Below are 6,853 nucleotides of genomic sequence, written 5' to 3'. Positions count from 1 at the left end.
TTGTACCATAACCTCAGTGGTGCAGCCTCACAATGCCAGAGACCCGGGTCAATCCTGACCTCGGGTGCTGTCTGTGTGGAGTTTGCATGTTCTCCTTGTGACAACACGGGTTTCCTCTGGGTGCTCCAGTTTCCTTCTGGATCCCAAAGACGTGCGGGTTTGTAGGTTAAATTTCCCCTCTGTAAATTACCCCTCGTGTGTAAGGAGTGGATGAGAAAATGAGATAACATGAAACTAGTAAGAATGGTGACCGGTGGTCTGAATGGACTCGGTGGGCCAAAGGGCCTGTTTCCAGGCTACATCTCTAAATTAAACTGAACCTCAATATAGAATTGTAAAGCATGTAAACAGGACATCCTGCCCAACTCGTCCACAAACAGACTGACATATTAATCCCAGGACCATTCTTCAAACCTCCGATCCAAAATGTCACCCATCCATGTTACTCCAGAGATGCTGCCTGAACTGCTGTTCCTCCAGCACTTGGTGTTTCTTGTTTCACCCACTCACACTAGTCCTGTGTTATCCAACTTTCACACCCACTCCCTACACACCAGGGAACAATTTACAGAAGCCAATTAACCTACGAATCCGCACATCTTTGGGATGTGGGAGGAAATCGGAGCACCCGGAGGAAACCCACGCGATTACAGGGAGAATGTGCAAGCTCCACACAGACAGCACATGAGGTCTGCATCAAGCCCAGATCTCTGGTGCTGTGAGGCAACAACTCTACCAGTTGTGCCACTGTGCCGCCAACAAGGTCGCATGTGTGACCTTGACAAAGGCCCCTGAGGCCCATGTAGACCGCACAACTGCATTTTCTCTTCTACATATTTTGTTTTCTCTGAGAAATATGATCAAAATGATCAGGCAGGATCTCTGCCTAACAAAGCTGTGCTGACTATCACTGACTAATCTTGACTTTAAGTGTAGCTTAATCTTGTCCCTCGGAATGGTTTTGAGTAACTTCCCTCCACTGACGTTAGACTCAGGCCCGTAATTACCTGAACATCCCTGCGATTCTTCTTGAATGGAAATACCCCATTTGCTGATCTCGTCATCAAGTACCTCATGTGGTGAGCTAGCCAATGGATCTAGAACTGGGTAGGTGGAAGGAGTCAGAGGATTGTGTTTTAGTGTGGAGGCCTGTGACCAGGGATATGTTGCAGGGATCAGCGCTGAGTCCACTCTATCTTCATGAATGATTTGGATGAGAATGTACAATAACAACATTCAAAAGGCGTTTGGACAGGTACATGGGCAGAAAAGGTTAGAGGGATGTGGGTCAAATGGGACGAGCTTAGATGGGCATCTTGAACGGCATGGGCAAGATGGGTGAAGGGCCAGTTCCTGCATTGTATGACTTTAGTTGTTACTGTGATACATTGACATAATGCAAGAATAGCAGTGGAACAGATTGATACTGGGAAAGGCATCAGGATAGCATCAAGATCAGATGAAGAACAAACTGCTGGAGAAACTTGGTAAGTTAAGCAGCATCTGTGGGGAAATGAATTGTCATGTTTTTGGTCGGCACCTGATGCATTCTTTTCCCCCACTTGGTTGCTATTGACCAGCTGAGTTACTCCAGCTGTTGGTTCTGAATCTTGCTCCAGATTCCACGACAGCAGTCTCTGGTTTCACCATGAAACCAGGATAAATTGTTCATGAGCTTGATTGACAATGTGATAAATAATCTCTGCAAAATCTGGCTCTGTACGACAATGGCTCAGAGCTTGTTTCTTTGTTGGTTTGGCATCCTCGTTGATTGCTGCTTTGATGAATTGGAGTTGCAATTCACTTGCATTGTGATGGTTAATGTGATTGGCACAGGAATGGACTAACACTGATAGAGTGCAGTGCAGGCTGGCATCATGGTTGATTATTGATATTGATTGCCCGTGGCATTGTGTGGCATTGTGATAGTTTACAGCTGTAGTAGTTTGGTGTTTTATTTTGGCACTGTGACGGATTGCGATGGGGTGTCACAGTGGCGATGGTGTGGCACGGTGGCGCAGCGGTAGTCGCAGCCTTACAGCAGCAGGGACCACCTGACTATGGGCGCTGTCTGTACGGAGTCTGTATGTTCTCCCTGTGACCATGTGGTTTTCCTCTGGGTTTCCTCCCACTTTCCAAAGACTTGCAGATTTGTAGGTTAATTGGCCTCTGTAAATTTTCCCTACAGAGCAGGATAGAACTAGTGTATGGTTGATCGCTGGTCAGCACGGACTCGGTGGGCCGAAGGGCCTGTTTCCATTCTGTATCTCTAAACTAATCTATAGTAAATTACACTGACACTAACATAGAATGACATTGTCATGGAATACGGCGGTAATAAAATTGGGAAGGAAATGCTGCAGTACCTCAGCGGGTCAGGCAGCATCTCTGGAAATCATGGATAGCTGACGTTTCAGGCCAGGACCCTTCTTCCCTTCTACCCTCCAGCATTTTGTGTCTTTACTTGGAAACCAGTATCTGTGGTTCCTTGTTTCGACATAGAATTGGGAAGTATCAGCAAAGGTGGAGCTGATTCTGTTTCTCGTTGGAGAATGATCAGTGGCAACTGACCCAAGTGCCGACGAGTGAATAATTTAATTTACCTGTGATTTTCCAGCATTTCTCTCAATGCTTGAACACTCCCTGAGTCTGGTGAATGTTCTGCTGAAAGAGATATTGATACATGACCAATGGATCAGTTGAAAACTTCTGCTCGATTTGGTTCCCAGCTCTGCACACAAGGCACATTCGTCAAAATATTTGACCACCACACAAGTTTTGGGAAAGGTTTTCAACACTGCTGTACATAGAAAATTGTCAGGTTCAGCAAGGCCGTTTTAAGCAAGGTCTTTGTGACTGATGGCAGTCACCACTAACATCACAGTGCAGCATGGGGAGGGTGCAACACATGATATGGCTTCAGAGAAAGATATAACCTACCTGTCCAATGTAGTTGAGTTCAGAGGTATCTTCCTTTGCAGTACAATTGCTCAAGACACAATATTGGATAAGCTGCCCAAGAATTCCTCAGGTTAGTCTTTAACCACTATTTCACTGAACTAATGAATGTTATCGAGCATCTCTGTCATGCCAGTCTGTGAGCTTGTCGTCTTTAGCCTAATCCACTTGGGCTTATGGTTGTACAATAATAAAGGATGAAATACAGAAATTAATTCACCCTTTAGCCACCAGAGCAGATGCAAGGCTACCATCCACATCTCAATGCCATGGAACTTGGAATGGCGAATACCACGGACATCTATTATTCCCACTCTTGATGCAGGTAGACGAAGATAGTTTCTCATCTTCTTCTTCCTCAATATTGTCCAGATGCCACTTTGGAATTGGGGGTTAGTTTTAACCGACTCTGCCTGCCTGCCTGCCTGCCACCTGGCTGATGGCACCTGGCACTGATCCTGCACCTCTGTTCAACGGACATCAAAAACGGTGCTTGATTTCCCCAGTCTCGCCATTGGGCAGTAGGGTTAAAATGGCCCATTTGTTGCAGCATTTCCTGAGATGACATCATTCTCACGTGTGGCACATGACAGTTCGCTTGAGACTGGGAATGTTTCAAGATAAATACATGTTCATACAAAGAGTTGGTTAAATGACAAAATGATTGCCAGATGTGTCTAATGTTGACCCTTGACCACTGCAGAATGGTATAGAATCTTTTTCTTTAATTTGGACTGGTATTTACCCATTTTTGACCCAAGAGTATCTCAGATGCGTCCATCAATGACTGGCCACTCCCAATTGCTCTGGAGAAAGTGGTGGGAACTCATTGGGTGAAAGCACTGCAGTGGGAGTTAGATCCACTGAAAATAGAGGACAAAATGTGCGGGGTGATGCTCTCATGAGCTGGTTACTGTTGCTTTCCTTGATGGTAGAGGACGTGTGTCTGGCCACAGCTGTCAGACAACCCGAGACAAGAAATGGCAATGTATTTTCGAAATGACACACACTACAGCCACTATGGAATAGTGAAATAGGGAGTGAGTGATCAGGGCAGTGGATGGGGTACCATTAAAGCAAGCTGCTTTGTCCAGCACGGTGTTGAGCTTCTTGAGTGTTATTAGAGCCGCTCGTACTCAGTGGAGAGAATTAAATATTCCAGTACAATTAATTGAGACTACGAAGAGCATGGAAAACCCTGGATACAAGATCTCTATCAAGATCTTGTCAGCATCTCAGCTTTTAAAAATGTGTATCTGGGAAAATTTCATCTTTGAAACTTTCTTTTTTAATTTCCATATATTATGAGATGTGCACCTGTGTGGATTTCCAACCCTACTTGTGGTTGGATGATGTGTCCACTAACTCGGGAATTTCTTCATGGATATTCCTCTCGCACATCAGTGGAACAAACAGCTTCTGGCATCTGATCTGAGTGGCTGGGCAAGATCAATAGGATTTGGATAACTGACACTTTATACATTTTTTAATAAACGTCTGCTGTTTTTAACTATAACCCGGCAATCTCACTGGTTTACAGACTAGAGTCAGAGAGTTATACAGCATGAAACAGGCCCTTCAGCCCAATTCATCCATACCGACCAGGATGTCCCATCTAAGCTAGTCCCATTTGCCCGCGTTTGGCCCATATCCATCCAAACCTTTCCTCGTACCTTTCTTTATACCTGCGCAAGTGTCTTTTAATAATACTTGCCTCAACTCCCGCCATATAACCGCCACCTTCTGAGTAAAATTCACATTACATGTAGTACAAGATTCAGACAAGATTTTTGATTTTCTAGTTTCTCTAATCACATCTTCTGGAGGTGTCCTTTCTTCATTTCTTCACTTACTTCCTTAGAAGGCTTAAGAGGTATGGCATGTCCCAAACAACTCCCACCAACCTCTACTGATGTGCCGTAGATAGCATTTTATCGTGATGCATCACAGCTTGGTTTGGGAACAGCTCCATCTAAGACTGCAACAAATTGTAGAGATTTGTGGACACAGCCCAGACCCTCACACAAAGCAAACTCCCTTCCATTGACTACATTTACACTTCACGCTGCCTCAGCACGTCCACCAGCATAATCAAGGTCGAGTCTCACCCTGGTCACACCTTCCCCTCCCCTCTCTCATCAGGCAAGAGGTATAGAAGTGTGAAAACGCACACCTCCAGATCCAGGGACCATTTCTTCACAGGAACTCAGCGGGTGCAGCAGCATCTATGGAGCGAAGGAAATAGGTAACGTTTCGGGCCGAAACCCTTCTTCAGACTTCAGACAGGAGTCTGAAGAAGGGTTTCGGCCCGAAACGTTGCCTATTTCCTTCGTTCCATAGGTGCTGCTGCACCCGCTGAGTTTCTCCAGCATTTTTGTGTACCTTCGATTTTCCAGCATCTGCAGTTCCTTCTTGAACCATTTCTTCACAGCTGTTATCAGGCAATTGAATCGTCCTATCAACAACTGGAGAGCGGTCCTGAGCTACCATCTGCCTCATTGGAGACCCTTGGACTATCATTAATCGGACTTTACTAGACTTTATCTTGCACTACACATTGGACCTGTACACTGTGGATGGCTCTATTGTAATTATGTGTAGTCTGACCGGTTAATATGCAACAAAAGCTTTTCACTGTACCTCGGTACATGCGACAATAAACCATACTAAACTGAACCAAACTAAAGAAGGTGCCACAAGTGGCTCTACAGCATCTTTACATGCTCCTTTTTCATGTAACAGCAGTGAGTTTCAGCTGACTGAAGGCAACAGACAATTGAATCCACTTGGGCCTCACTGGGAATCCCCACAGTCAGCACTCCCTGAGAAGGTTGCGACCAGGAGCAGGACCTGTAAATAATTTCTCTTTGCCTCTCTGGTGCTGGATTATCTCAGTGGCTTTCCCGATTAGACACAGGTATGTCAGCTCAAAGCAAGGATTGCCCTGCCTGATGCCCAGGCATTGCCTTTGGGCCAAGAAAAGAGCCGGGAGTTATGGGTTTTACATTGTCACATGAACCAACATTGGAACAATGGCATTGTTACTTGGAGCATCTTAACAGGCCTGCAAACACGTGACAATCAATTAAACTCAAACTCAAACACTCGTAATATATAATTTAAAAAATGTTTAATCAATAAATGAATAGCCACAATAATAGTGCAAAAACCAAAGTCCTTGGTGCAGCCAGACATAATCCATGGAAGTTCATAGTTGCTGAGGTTAGTGTTGTGGAGTGTTTAAAAGCTTGAGGGTGGTTGGGAACAAGCTCTTCTTGAACATGGCTTTCAGGCTCTTGTACCTTGGTCCTGAGCTAGGAATGAGATGAGTGTGTGGTCAGGGAGATGTGGGACTTTGATGATATTGGCTGCCTTTTTGGAGTCAGCAGCTTTTATAAAGTTCTGCCACTGGACGGCTTTAGAGCGATTGCAGATTGTTATGCAGGTCCACCACTAATTTTCCGGCACCCTTGGGTCCTGAGCCTTGCTGGATTATCCGTTTTGCCAGACCAACAGAGTTGACAGCCTCAGGGGGCTAGGATACCAGCCCACAAAGTTTGCCTTGGAAGTCGGTTATGGGAACGGATCTGTGGCTCCAGCTGGGCCGGAGTTCCAGAACTCTGGGCACAGGGCTCAAACTTCTCCCGCCGATCGGCTGCGGAAGTTCCAATGAGATCAAGATCATCCGCCTCACCCGGCCTAGGCGCCATATTTTTAGGAGGATTTGCAAGTGCGCTCTCATAATTTTGTCGGGATTAAAGGAGGCATCATACAATCAGTTGCTGGAAAATGGGTGGTCTACCTGTACTTAGTAAATCTTCACACCTATTGTTGTGCGTCTTCCTTGTGAACTACCTTCCCCTGTCACGTGCTTCTTGCATCACAAAGGTTCCTC

Source organism: Amblyraja radiata, chromosome 31 (assembly GCF_010909765.2).
Source record: "Amblyraja radiata isolate CabotCenter1 chromosome 31, sAmbRad1.1.pri, whole genome shotgun sequence".
Lineage (NCBI taxonomy): Eukaryota > Metazoa > Chordata > Chondrichthyes > Rajiformes > Rajidae > Amblyraja > Amblyraja radiata.
Note: the sequence above shows the minus strand (reverse complement) of the source record.